Here is a 15913-nt window from a genome sequence, read left to right as displayed (position 1 = left end):
GGAGGTTGAAGGATGAGGCGTTGAAAGCGGAGTTTAAAACCAAAGTGCTGGACAGTATGGTAGAAGCTGAAGATCCAGACACATGGTGGACAACAAGCAGCAGCCACATAATTGAGATAGGGGAAGAAGTATTTGGGAAAACATCAGGCAAGGACGCCCCGCAGGATAAGGAATCTTGGTGGTGGAATAATGAGGTGAGAGAGAAAGTTAAGGCAAAGAAGGAGGCAAAGAAAACATATGACAGAATGGGAAATGAAGAAACAGAAAGAGCCTATAGAGAAGCAAATAAAGAAGCTAAGAGGTCAGTAGCACAAGCGAAAGCTAGAGCAAGGGAAGGCATGTACGATAAATTAGAAACCAGGGAAGCAGAGAAGAGGATATTTGCACTAGCAAGACAGAGAGAGAAGTCAACAAAGGATTTTACGCATATCAAGCAGGTTAAAAATAAGGAAGGTAGAGTTCTAATTGATGACAATGAAATAAAAGAGCGATGGAAAGAATATTTCAAGACACTTTTGAATGAGGAAAACCCAAGAGGAGTGATGGAGGATGGGGAACCAAATGACAGGAGAACAACAGCAATTTCAAGGGAGGAAGTCAAACAAGCCTTGAGGAGGATGAACGATGGGAAGGCAACAGGGCCGGATAACATACCTGTAGAGGTGTGGAAGAGTTTAGAAGAGGAAGGGCTTGAGTGGCTGTGTTGGTTGGTAAATAAGATCTATGAGAAGGAGAAAATCCCAAATGCATGGAGATGCAGCGATATTGTCCCAATATACAAAGAGAAAGGAGACATACAGGACTGTAAAAATTACAGAGGAATTAAATTAATGTCGCATACAATGAAGCTGTACGAAAGGATAATTGAGAGAAGAGTAAGGGGAGAAACACAGGTGGGAGAAGAACAATTTGGTTTTATGCCGGGGAGAAGTACTACCGATGCAATCTTTGCGCTAAGACAACTGCTGGAGAAGTATGGGGAGAAACAAAGAGAGTTACACCTTATTTTCATTGATTTGGAAAAAGCTTATGATAGAGTACCACGCCAGGAAGTTTGGGCTAGTATGAGAAGAAAAGGAGCATCAGAGAAGTATGTGAGAGTGATCCAGGACATGTACGAAGGCTCAAGGACGAGGGTAAGGAGCAGTGTGGGAGCAACAGAGGAGTTCTGTGTGAGAGTGGGCCTGCACCAGGGATCTTCTCTGAGCCCATATCTGTTCAACCTACTCATGGATGACAGTATTCAAAATATAAAGGAGGAGGCACCGTGGACTATGTTGTTCGCGGATGACATCGTCTTGGTGGATGAAAGTAGAGATGGTGTGGAGAGAAAGTTGGAGAGATGGCGACGAGCATTGGAGGAGAGAGGTTTGAGAATTAGCAGGGAGAAGACGGAGTATCTGAATTTTAATGGTCGACAGGAGAGTGAAGTATGGATGCAAGATATGAAGTTAAAGGGTGTGAAGGAGTTCAGATACTTGGGCTCTCATAATAATAAGAGATCAATAATAATAATAATAAAGACAATATGCCATAATTATTTTCTTAACTGATAATGATAATGATGTTCATAATAATCATAATGAAAATAATAATAATAGTAATAATAATAAAAATAATAATAATAATAATAATAATAATAATAATAATAATAATAATAATAATTTTAATAATGATAATAACAGTAATGAATAAAAGAGAGGAAAATGAATAAAAGTACACAAATAAAATCAAATGAAAAAGAAGCCTCTGATTCTATACATATTGTTACTATTTTTATCATAATTACAATGAATATTGTTGTTATCATCATTATTTATTTTTATTTCCAAACACTAACCCACCCACACTCCGAAACCCACATTTTCACAAGCGTCCAATCGCTCACCCACACCATTACATCTTACATACACCATCCAGCACCTTCATTCATATCCCCTCACACAAACACACAGTCTCACACACACATACATTAATATCGAATATTTGGCTAGTTATTAAGTCATCAGTCAGTCTAACTAACGGTGGAATCATATCCCGAAGAGGAGGAGGAAGATGAGCAGATCTTGATTATTTTGTGGCAGAGATAATGAAGGAAAAATGATAGACCGTGAAAGTGGAGAAGTGAATGTGATAGAAAAATAGCCAAGTTAGTGTGGTGATGCCGAAAAAGGTGATGTGATAAAGTAGACTAACATCATTATCATTCTCTCTCTCTCTCTCTCTCTCTCTCTCTCTCTCTCTCTCTCTCTCTCTCTCTCTCACCATTCACCCATTTCTCCTCCCTCCCACCACAACCCAATTTTGTGTGGCTCTCTTCTCTGCATCGTCGATTTTCTTCCTATCTTATTTCGTCTTCTCTTCTCCACGATTTTCTGTTTTCTCTCTCCTCACTTTATCAACTTATATTTTCTTTTTTTTCGTTCACCCATTCTTTCCACTTCATGCCTTTCTTCTTGTCTCGTCTCTCTCTCTCTCTCTCTCTCTCTCTCTCTCTCTCTCTCTCTCTCTCTCTCTCTCTCTCTCTCTCTCTCTCTCTCTCTCTCTCACTGATTCTAAGTTTTCTCCCTTCCTTTCTCGTTCCCTTCTCTTTTCTTCTGTTTATTTCCAGTCTAGACATTGGACTCAAACGACTCACCTATTTCGCTATGTTCTCTCTGTCCTTCCTATGTCCTTTCCGCCTGCTCTTTCTCCCTCCTTATAGTCACCGTGACTCTGAATATGCAGAAGGGTCAAGTCACGTCCGGCAATCGCTACACTTGTTATTCTCCAATCATCGTTTACTTGAATATATGTTGTTTGCCAAGACAGAAATTTGATGATGGCTCTAGGCCCTATATAGGTGGACTTTGCCTAGGAAACAAAGAAGGATGAGCAACAGGAGGGAATAAAAGGAAGGAGCGATGAAAACGAAATCAAGTAAGAGAAGGAGGAAAGTAAAGTGAAGACAATAAAAGGGAATAATGAACACAAAAAATTCAGTAGGAAGAAAGATGAGGAATCGTCCAGGAAATGCTATGAGGGAAAGGCGGAAATTCTCAGGCAGATGCTAAATACAAGAGGAGGGAGGAAGAAAGTGAATAAAGGAAGGGGGACGAAAGGATGGTAGGAGCAAATGAAAGGCGCGGAGAAAGCTGGTAGAGACAGACTGATTACGACAGAAGAGAGAGAGAGAGAGAGAGAGAGAGAGAGAGAGAGAGAGAGAGAGAGAGAGAGAGAGAGAATGGTGCTTTCTTTCAGTGTTCTTAATTTGTCTTTATTCTATTTGTTTTCCTTTTTATCCATTCTTGTAATATTTTTTTTCTTTTATTACTCTGTACTCTTCATTCTATTTCTTTCCTCTCCTCAGTTATTTTTTTATGCTTCAAATCTTGTCTGTTTATATCTAATCTTGCTTAATGTCATCTCGTCATTTGACCTCTCACCATTATTATTACTCTTTTCATCCTTCGCTTTTTTTTCTTAATTATTACACTTTTATTTCCCTTCACTTTCGTAGCATTTTCTTTTCTTGTACTTCCTATCACCTGCAAGCTCAACAGAGCGGTGAGCAAAACATGGAAGAATATCCGAAAAGGTTTGAATGTTAAACCTTGTAAAACTCCTTTGAAAAATAAATCAATAAAAACTTAGTAAAGAACTACACTGAAACATAATATCAAAAGTCTGTTCCTTTCTTCTTTACTTATATTTCACTATACTCTTGTATTCTGCATAATTTGTAAGCTATATGATACATACTCACTGCTCAACATTTTTTTTTTTCAAATATCCGAAGTAAGGCACTAATGTAATAATGTTTGGACTTGTAATTTTTTAATACTTGTACATGTTTTGCTTAATAAATGGTTCTACTCACAATAAAACTTCACGTTTCGCGATGTTTTCTTTTTGTAGCTTTTGTATATACTTTGTATATTTCTTTCATTCTCTCTTTATCATCTCGCTTTTATTTTCCTCTTCGACAAGCTCACTCTGCGAAATATGCAGCTCATAACACATCTTCTCAAAAAAAAAAAAAAAAAAAAAAACTGCTCACAGGCCTACGATTTTTTTTTTATTATTATTATTTGTTACATATAAATTCAAATTTACAACTCGTCCATGAAACTTAAACAGGAGGCTCATGCGACCCTGCATTTTTTCCATATCTCTCAGGAAGTAAACAGATCACGCAGAGAAACCACAGGACGCCTGACTTCAGATCTCTAAAATTTCTGATTGGGCCAGAGAAAACGTAGCATTGTCCATTGCCTCAAAAACTAAAATCCTCCATATATCAATTCGACACAATCTTCCACACAATTATTCTCTTTTCACTGACAGTCAACTGTCCCTCTATTCTACAATGAACACCCTAGATCTGTCCTTTACTTATAATGTAAACTGGACACTTCACATCACATCTCTAGCTGCCATGAAGTTAGATATTTTGAGTCTTCTCCGCCAGTTTTTCTTACTCCCAGCTGCTTACTCTATACAGATGGTTTTACCCGTCCATGTATGGAGTATGTTTCACATGTACGGGCCAGTTCTACTCATACAGTTCTTTTCGACAGGTGGAATTAAAAGCTTTTCATCTTATCAACTCCTCTTCTAAATGACTGTCTTCAGCCTCTTTCTCATCGTTACAATGTTGAATTTCTTGATATCTTTTACCGCTATTTTCATGTCAATTGCTTTTCTGATCATGCAAACTGCATGATCTCCCTTCTCTCGCGGTTTCACTGCACAGGACTTTCTTCTTTCTCTCACCCCTATTTTACCGATCTCTCTAATGCAAGAGTGTAACTAGTATTCTCCATCATTCATCCTTTTTTTTTTTTCTAGTAAATTTGTATATATATATATATATATATATATATATATATATATATATATATATATATATATATATATATATATATATATATATATATATATATATATATATATATATATATATATATATATATATATATATATATATATATATATATATATATATATATATATATATATATATATATATATATATATATATATATATATATATATATATATATATATATATATATATATATATATATATATATATATATATATATATATATATATATATATATATATATATATATATATATATATATATATATATATATATATATATATATATATATATATATATATATATATATATATATATATATATATATATATATATATATATATATATATATATATATATATATATATATATATATATATATATATATATATATATATATATATATATATATATATATATATATATATATATATATATATATATATATATATATATATATATATATATATATATATATATATATATATATATATATATATATATATATATATATATATATATATATATATATATATATATATATATATATATATATATATATATATATATATATATATATATATATATATATATATATATATATATATATATATATATATATATATATATATATATATATATATATATATATATATATATATATATATATATATATATATATATATATATATATATATATATATATATATATATATATATATATATATATATATATATATATATATATATATATATATATATATATATATATATATATATATATATATATATATATATATATATATATATATATATATATATATATATATATATATATATATATATATATATATATATATATATATATATATATATATATATATATATATATATATATATATATATATATATATATATATATATATATATATATATATATATATATATATATATATATATATATATATATATATATATATATATATATATATATATATATATATATATATATATATATATATATATATATATATATATATATATATATATATATATATATATATATATATATATATATATATATATATATATATATATATATATATATATATATATATATATATATATATATATATATATATATATATATATATATATATATATATATATATATATATATATATATATATATATATATATATATATATATATATATATATATATATATATATATATATATATATATATATATATATATATATATATATATATATATATATATATATATATATATATATATATATATATATATATATATATATATATATATATATATATATATATATATATATATATATATATATATATATATATATATATATATATATATATATATATATATATATATATATATATATATATATATATATATATATATATATATATATATATATATATATATATATATATATATATATATATATATATATATATATATATATATATATATATATATATATATATATATATATATATATATATATATATATATATATATATATACCTAGTTGAATTGCACAGGGTTCGAGCGGGGTTTACTGTCCTGTCTCCATATCTCCACTTATCTCATTTTTCTTTAAAGCTATGCACTTTATGTGCTCCAACAACTTCATCATTCAATGCATTCCACTTTTCCACTGTTCTATGTGGAAAACTATGTTTTCCAAAATCCTCAGATAGATTTTAAAATGTCCGCTTCCCGCTCTTCCGCTCTTATTTATAATTTTTGGCAATCGCATGCCTCCGTTTGGGATTTGGAAGTCCAGTCAGAGCTGAGGAGCTGAGGAGCGGATATTAAAGCGCTCTTGCCCACCTCTGAAAAAAAAAAAAAAAAAAATGTATATATATATATATATATATATATATATATATATATATATATATATATATATATATATATATATATATATATATATATATATATATATATATATATATATATATATATATATATATATATATATATATATATATGGATGTTGTCATCCCTCAAGAAGAAATTGTTCATGGTCCGCCTCCGTGGATGCTGTCCATACGTCGCGTGTGCTGCACTCCCACTTCGAAGACTGCTCCCACCACTCTGCAGAGGAAACTGGCACTGGAGACTATAGCATCAGTCTAGGCGTCTCATCACCTGTACACGGACGGGTCGCTGCTGTCAGATGGGAAGGCCGGGAGTGCGGTGTTTTCCCTCGACACAGACACTCCACCGGGAGAATGGGTGGGTCGTAAACTTCCTAACTCATCTAGCTCCACTTTCTGTGAGCTGTATGGTGTTTTTGAACGCAGTCAGCCTCCTCTGTCAACGGGGACTCAGTGGCGCGGTAATTTGAGACTCGAAATCTTCCCTGCAGGCTCTCTCCTCCTCAAAACCGCCTTATCGATCTTTAGTTCAACACATACTATTTTTCTTGGCTCTGATGGGTGAGGGAGGCCTAACTGTACAATTTCTCTGGATTTCCTCTCACATAGGTATTCCCTGTAGTGACATGGTAGACAGCCTAGCCAAGACTGCCTGTGACCTGCCTGCTGCTGATCTGTCTCGCTCACCCTCTCTCTCTTGCTGCTTGAAGAAGGTCCGTGTTGCCGCCCATCTGGACACCAGCCATCGCAGGGATCAGCAGAGACCGGCAAGCGTCTCCATCCACCACTACGATGCCTTTCGTCACCACAGATACAAGTATCGTCGCCGGGGCCTCATGATCAGGAGGCACAATGTGGTGTCAGCCAGACTCAGATTGGGCTACAGACTGCTCTGGCAAGTCGCTGGGGAAGCGAATGTGCCCCAGTTCTCTTCCTGCCCTCTGTGCTACATCCCTAACGGCAACACTATGCAGCACTGTTTGACCTGCCCAGAAGTCAGTGATCTGCTTCCTCAAGGACAGCCACTAATTGCTGTGTGTCAGTACCTACTGACACATGACAACTTGGACCGCGTTCTGGCACATCATCCGCTCTTTGGTAGCTGCTGATCACATCACCTTGTCACCTTTTGCTCACGATGAATTATTTGTTTGTTGCTACCCTTTGTATATGCCTGTATGTGTGTGTGTGTGTGTGTGTGTGTGTGTGTGTGTGTGTGTGTGTGTGTGTGTGTGTGTGTGTGTGTGTGTGTGTGTGTGTGTAACTTTTTGCTGTAATTTTGATGATTGGTTCCCATGATTTTCATTAGATGACGCCAAGGGCGCATTTAATTAATCAACAATAACAACAAATCTCTCTCTCTCTCTCTCTCTCTCTCTCTCTCTCTCTCTCTCTCTCTCTCTCTCTCTCTCTCTCTCTCTCTCTCTCTCTCTCTCTCAGCTATCCTCACTCGTCCTTCTACCGCGACACACACACACACACACACACACACACTGTGTGTGTGAAGGATATTGAAAAACATAGTTTTCCACATAGAACAGTGGAAAAGTGGAATGCATTGAATGATGAAGTTGTTGGAGCACATAAAGTGCATAGCTTTAAAGAAAAATGAGATAAGTGGAGATATGGAGACAGGACAGTAAACCCCGCTCGAACCCTGTGCAATTCAACTAGGTAAATACAGTCGCACACACACACACACACACACACACACACACACAAAGAAAAAAAAAAGGGATAAAAAGGGATACTTTTTGGGGTACCTCCTATCTCAAAGCCCACCAGCTAGGAAACCGTTGCCCGAGTGAGGAAGCCCAACCTACACTCGGACCGTGGTCAGGATTCGAACCCGTGCGCATGGAGACCCCTCGGACCCCAAAGCACGTATGGCTCCTCTGTACCACACACACACACACACACCATGTAATTATTGTGGATCAAGATGACCTCTTGTCTCGGGGCGCTCTCCCTTTCTTATAGCCGATGTTTTTGCCTTTGGTATAGGAACTGTGGGAGTTGGAATGTTGTAGTTAATGTAGGCGTTATTATAGCACAGCGTCGAAGGGCTGCGCTAAGTAAGGCTCCTGATGATTTATTGTTTGCCGCTCAGGGCCTCGATTGGCCATGTTGTTGTTGAGAGTCATGTGTTTGGCCCGAGATGGAAAGTATGTGATGATAAATGCAATCCCTTCCGAAGAGACAAGGAATTAGACTTGATAAGAAGTGATTAAACACACGAATAATTGTTAGGACCAGAGGAGCTGGCCCAGAGTCACGTTGGCCAAGCTTATAGGTGAGACGTGTTTTGTCATGTTGTGATGGCCATGTGTGGAAGTTTGGCTCTGTGTGTGGGGAATGGGTGGACTGCATCCTTGAAAAGACCATCTATCAGTTTTTTGCTGTGAGCGTGATTCCTGTGTCATGAAAGGGTTTGGAAGTGGGAAGCGACAGTATTGCTGTGCATGACAAGATGAAATAGGCTTGGTCGTTTCACATCCGGTAAGTACTGATTTTATTTGATCGAGAGGAGGCAAGTGTCCCCTCTTATTTTTTTGTCAATAAACTGGCACTACTTTTACTTCATTCGTTTTATGGGTGTGGCATTCTGGATCCGAAGAGCCATCAGCGGGGGAGCTGGAATGAAGATACTGGCAGTGAAAGCCAATTATTTAATATTGTAATTTCCTGGTGATGATGTAATGATTAATCAACCAGCTAGCACCGCCTAATTTAGATCTGTATATACTAGGGACAAGAGCGTGCGCTCTGTTGTTGGGTGGTGTTGACATTAGTAGTTTTATACACCACATGCCAACACCACGCCGCTTATGGGAAGCTTCGGCCTTCGATTTGATATGGCTAGGCAATGTTGCGAGGATCTTTATATCGGCTTTACACACGCTCCCACGCTGATAGGTTGACAAATAAAATATGAATGGACCAAGAATGGCACCTTTCACTTCATAGAAATTCTGAAGGAACATCGACACATGTAGAATGTAAAAAGCAAGGACTGCAAAATGAAAAAACAAAAAACATTAGAAATGAAAGTTTGGAAACTATTAAAACAGAACTGAATGTTCCCTGAAGCACACACCATTCCCCCGTCAAAGCCTGCGATTTCGCTCTTGCGTATACGCTCACTTGTCACTTTATCATCACCCATACCTCACGAGCCTCTTGGTTATAGCGCTCAGTGTATACGGGGCTTAATGGGCACATTGAGTGTTGCAAGGATGCAGAAGTGTCGTTGGAGGATGACTCTTATAGTTATACAGTGTGAAGAAGATAAAGAAAGATTAGTTTGTGGAGTATAGAGAGGAGAGGTGAAAGTAGCTGGTTAATTAGACGACGGAAAAGGAAGAAAAAAGGATGAGTTGCAAAAGATGGAGCAGTCGTAGCTACTAGAGAAAAGGTGATACTGAAATGACTCCTTGTAGAAGTAAGCCTTTACACCAGTGTGGCCAGAGATTGTAGATCCCGGTTAAGAGGAGACAGAAGATCTCGTCGGAAGAGTAGGAGGAGGAAATGGCGTTTGAGTATGGAAGACAAAGTAAGAACCCTGTTAAATTTGTTGTAATAAAGACTTATATATATATATATATATATATATATATATATATATATATATATATATATATATATATATATATATATATATATATATATATATTGTTGTAGTACACAGTAATCTTTTGTGATTTAAGAAAGTTTCTACTGGTGTGTTGTTGTTTTTTTTATTGGAAGCGAACCGGCTAAGGCCGACAGAAATTGTGATAAGATTAGACCAACTGAGATGCCAGTAACAGGTCAAAAGCGTAAATCAAAAGAATGGGATAAATCTCTTGAAAGCTACCTCTTAAAAAAAAATATATAATGGGAAGAAAGAAACAAAGAAGTAAGCAGGGAGTTCCAGAATTTGCTAAAGAAAAGGATTAATAATTGAAAATACTGGTTAAATTCTTGCATTAGAGAGGTCGGTAGAATACGGTAGGGAATGGGAAGGAAGAACTAAAGAAGCAGGCAGGGAGTTACAGAATTTACTAGAAAAAAAAAAAAAAGGATGAATGATGGAGAATACTAGTTACACTCTTGCATTAGAGAGATCGGTAAAATAGGGGTGAGAGAAAGAAGAAAGTCCTGTGCAGTGAAACCGCGAGAGAAGGGAGATCATGCAGTTTGCATGATCAGAAAAGCAATTGACATGAAAATAGCGGTAAAAGATATCAAGAAATTCAACATTGTAACGATGAGAAAGAGGCTGAAGACAGTCATTTAGAGAAGAGGAGTTGATAAGATGAAAAGCTTTTAATTCCACCTGTCGAAAAGAACTGTATGAGTAGAACTGGCCCGTACATGTGAAACATACTCCATACATGGACGGGTAAAACCATCTGTATAGAGTAAGCAGCTGGGAGTAAGAAAAACTGGCGGAGAAGACTCAAAATATCTAACTTCATGGCAGCTAGAGATGTGATGTGAAGTGTCCAGTTTACATTATAAGTAAAGGACAGATCTAGGGTGTTCATTGTAGAATAGAGGGACAGTTGACTGTCAGTGAAAAGAGAATAATTGTGTGGAAGATTGTGTCGAATTGATATATGGAGGATTTTAGTTTTTGAGGCAATGGACAATGCTACGTTTTCTCTGGCCCAATCAGAAATTTTAGAGATCTGAAGTCAGGCGTCCTGTGGTTTCTCTGCGTGATCTGTTTACTTCCTGAGAGAGATATGGAAAAAATGCAGGGTCGCATGAGCCTCCTGTTTAAGTTTCATGGACGAGTTGTAAATTTGAATTTATATGTAACAAATAATAATAATAAAAAAAAATCGTAGGCCCGTGAGCAGTTTTTTTTTTTTTTTTTTTTTGAGAAGATGTGTTATGAGCTGCATATTTCGCAGAGTGAGCTTGTCGAAGAGGAAAATAAAAGCGAGATGATAAAGAGAGAATGAAAGAAATATACAAAGTATATACAAAAGCTACAAAAAGAAAACATCGCGAAACGTGAAGTTTTATTGTGAGTAGAACCATTTATTAAGCAAAACATGTACAAGTATTAAAAAATTACAAGTCTAAACATTATTACATTAGTGCCTTACTTCGGATATTTGAAAAAAAAAAAAATGTTGAGCAGTGAGTATGTATCATATAGCTTACAAATTATGCAGAATACAAGAGTATAGTGAAATATAAGTAAAGAAGAAAGGAACAGACTTTTGATATTATGTTTCAGTGTAGTTCTTTACTAAGTTTTTATTGATTTATTTTTCAAAGGAGTTTTACAAGGTTTAACATTCAAACCTTTTCGGATATTCTTCCATGTTTTGCTCACCGCTCTGTTGAGCTTGCAGGTGATAGGAAGTACAAGAAAAGAAAATGCTACGAAAGTGAAGGGAAATAAAAGTGTAATAATTAAGAAAAAAAAGCGAAGGATGAAAAGAGTAATCAGGACAGACTAATGTGTGGGATGTTCATAACATTGTACTCTAAAAGCGGCTTCACACCTGCCAATTTCCGACTTTTCTTTTTTACATACTTAGTGTTTCCGACTAGCAATCAGCGCCTAGCGACTGCAGAAATAGTCTTAAATCAGGATTTACGATTTTATTTACGTTGTGACATCAAGGACTAACTTTTGAAATTGTGGTCTCTAGAGATCGAGAAGATGTTAGGTTTGGTGAGGGACCCCAGAAATGAATTACACAGTAAAAAAAGCCTGCGCAAATCGTCGTTCGACGAAATAAATGCCACTCTACGTGAGCTGTTTCCCACAATGCAGGATCTTGTTGGAAGTGAGGATTGAAAACTTGTCAGGATTCAATTTGATCGGGATTGTGCATATATATTCCTAAGATTAAAATTTTTTTTTTTTTTATAAATAAGAGAAATGTACCCTAATTTAGAGTGTGGTAGACACTCCTTTCTTTCCTTCTACTTTGCCAGGAACGTATCCACAGAAATTTTATTCTGTTGACGGTTCCTATACGCCAAAAGAAGAGCAATCACAGTTTCAGCATCGTCACTGGAGGAAGACATCTTGGCGGATAGCAATTTGTTTACATTCACTTACCTCCAGGGCACTAACTAGTCGATACTTTCCAGGCGATACGTCTTACACTTTCCGACTACAAGGGATGAGTCGGAAATTCTACGTATTTAAAAGTAAGTCGCAAATTTGTCGTTCCTGAAAGTTGCACGAACTTGTTGCGCCCCTAATCTTTAAGACTGCTTTTCTGGGTTCAAGGGAACGCATCCGAGTGTTTTTTTTTATAAAATTTACTTAATTGTATTATATACAGACATTTACACCTTACGTCCTCTACGACAACCACGAAAAACCACGAAAACCACGAAAATTTCATCACTCTTCACTCAAGATCCACCTTCAAATACCTCAGATTCTGCCACATTTTATCTTTAACTCAAATTCATTACACACACAAATAACCTCATTGATAATACTCGTAACAACTCTCTCTTCACTCAAACTTCTTCAATTGTTCCAGATTTCTTCACAGTATTCACGCTATTCAATTCAAATCACGCAATTTAAACTCAATGATAAGATACATACTACACACACCCTACAATTAACCTTTTAATAAAAAGACCATCCTACACATCCTACACATAACCATTTTCCCTCTATCCAAATATGATACCAACATTTTCTCTGACTTAATTACAACTGTTTGGCTACACTTTACTGGCCTTGAGATAGGCGGCCCGCCATTTTGACTTGCTGGTCTGATAGCTGTCTCGCTGTCTGTCTCTCGAATTCTCCTCGGCTTCTCTCTCTGCCTCTCTCTCTTACACCTCGCAATATACGCGAGTTACTTGACTTCTCGTCCACCCGACAAATTCCGGTTCCACAACGTTTATTTTCCAATATCTTCAGTAATATCATCTTATATCGGAAACAAGGCCTTTCCCATAGCTTGTCGCTATCCGCCTCGTCCATATCATTTGTCTCCGGCGACCTCTGATTGCCTTGTATCTCTTCTTGTAATCTACTGTTCGTCTCCGGCTCTGTTCTGTAATGACTCACACCCTTTTGTTGTTCCTCTCGGTGGTCACAGGATCTCTTATCTATCAGATTAGTGATAGCGTCTTATAATCTTGGTACCTGCTTTCGTGTCTCTCATCTTCTTTCTTCATTTATTCTTCTCCTTCTTACTTCCTTCTTCATTTCTTCATTTTTGTGATCTTCTTTCTTACATATTATTTCATTTCTTTTCGATTTTCAAGTAATAACAAATTGGCACGGGTGAACCCGCATTAAGCTAAGAGACTATGAAGACAAATTTTTTAATCACTTCACTTGGATATCTGTATTGGTTGTCATGGCAACGGACCATCGCTCTTCTGATTGGCTAGGATCATAGTAACTAGCCAATGAAAAACCATTGTGGCCTTCACACAGTCAAATGTGTATGCTCCGATTGACCCGCCGCTGATTCGCAGCAGAAAAATCTTGATTGTGTGTGAACAAATCCATTGACCTGTAATATCACTGCTGTGGTTTGAGCTGCGCGGGACAAACCGCTATTGTGAACAGAGAGAGAGAGAGAGAGAGAGAGAGAGAGAGAGAGAGAGAGAGAGAGAGAGAGAGAGGTTTCCTTTCAGATAAGATGTCTCCTTTAGCCAGTAAAATACTGTGAAAAGCCAATATGCTATGAGAAAAGGTCAAAGATGACAGCAATGGACTGAAAAAAATCAACAACATTGTCTTTAACTTCAAGACGTTTGAGAATGAAAACAGGTCTGTTTAATCTTGTGAAGTGCGTTGATACCCTTGAAACAGCTGTAGAAGAACGCTAAAGGAAGTAAAGAAACAGAAAGCAAGTTCAGTTTATCAGTAAAAAAGGAGAGACAGTGGAGATTTTGTTTATTCTATTATTAGCATGAACATAATAAGGATGAGGGAATGAATAATCTTACGCAGCAAGGATGCTAGAGAGGAAAATGCATCCAGTTAGCAAAGTCAGAAAAATCATAATCATAGAAATAGTGGTAGAAAATACGAGTATAGTCTGACCAGCCTTAATTTACGTCCGTGGGGGGGCGAGCGTCTCTGTACAGTGTTGCCACGTTTTCACTACTGTTGTTCTCTTATTCTCTCTCTCTCTCTCTCTCTCTCTCTCTCTCTCTCTCTCTCTCTCTCTGCTTACCTTTAATTCTTTAGTAAGTCATTTATAATTGTGTGTGTATATATATATATATATATATATATATATATATATATATATATATATATATATATATATATATATATATATATATATATATATATATAAGTGAGTGGCACGAGGTCAGTCACGTCGCCACCACAATGTGTCAAGGCCACCAGCTGGGTATGGAAGAGTTGCCCCTCGGAAGTGAATAATGCTTTTTTTTTTTTTCACTTACGTATTGACATATACCTACTATTTTGTAAAAATAGAAACTACACATTAGCTTGGCTTACGAATTATGAATGCGATTATGCCTTACCCTTGAAATTACTTTAAAAGCCAGTAAATGTGAGCATTTTATCTTAGAATTATAGTAACATCTGGTACTAAAGGTGAGGCTATACGGCCTGGCCAGGCTGGGTTCATCAGTATTGCCGCCAAGCTATAGTTGGATATGTCACGCGCACACTGCACAGTGATGAGAAAATGAACACAGGAAGTTTGAGATGTGTAACTGATGATAATTTTTTTTCTGTTAAGTAAGGTTGTGTAGCTTAAATTTCCGAATATATAAAACGCTACTTCGCATATACAAAGGAGAGTTTCTTGAATAAAATAAGCAACTGGCAAGTGTATCTTTCCTTCTTGATGAAAATTTGTCTACATTCAATCTGTTCACAGAAAGGGTAACCGTTCTAATCCCACAAATCATTTTCCTGTCATTTTAATTTCCTGCCCCTTTCATTTTTTTTTTTTTTCAATCTTTCCCCTCATGCGGTCTCTTCCTATTATTTATTGATGATCTTCTTGTCCTATCTATTTCTATGCTGATGCTACCATACTGCACTTTTTCCACGTCATTTTATAGACGACCATTATTTCAGGTAGTAAACAGAAAACTAAGAGAAGCCACAAAACGTCTGACTTCTGATTTCTCTTAAATTACCCA

The sequence above is a fragment of the Portunus trituberculatus genome, chromosome 50, assembly GCF_017591435.1.
Source record: "Portunus trituberculatus isolate SZX2019 chromosome 50, ASM1759143v1, whole genome shotgun sequence".
Taxonomy (NCBI): Eukaryota; Metazoa; Arthropoda; class Malacostraca; order Decapoda; family Portunidae; genus Portunus; species Portunus trituberculatus.
This window is presented reverse-complemented; position numbering follows the sequence as displayed.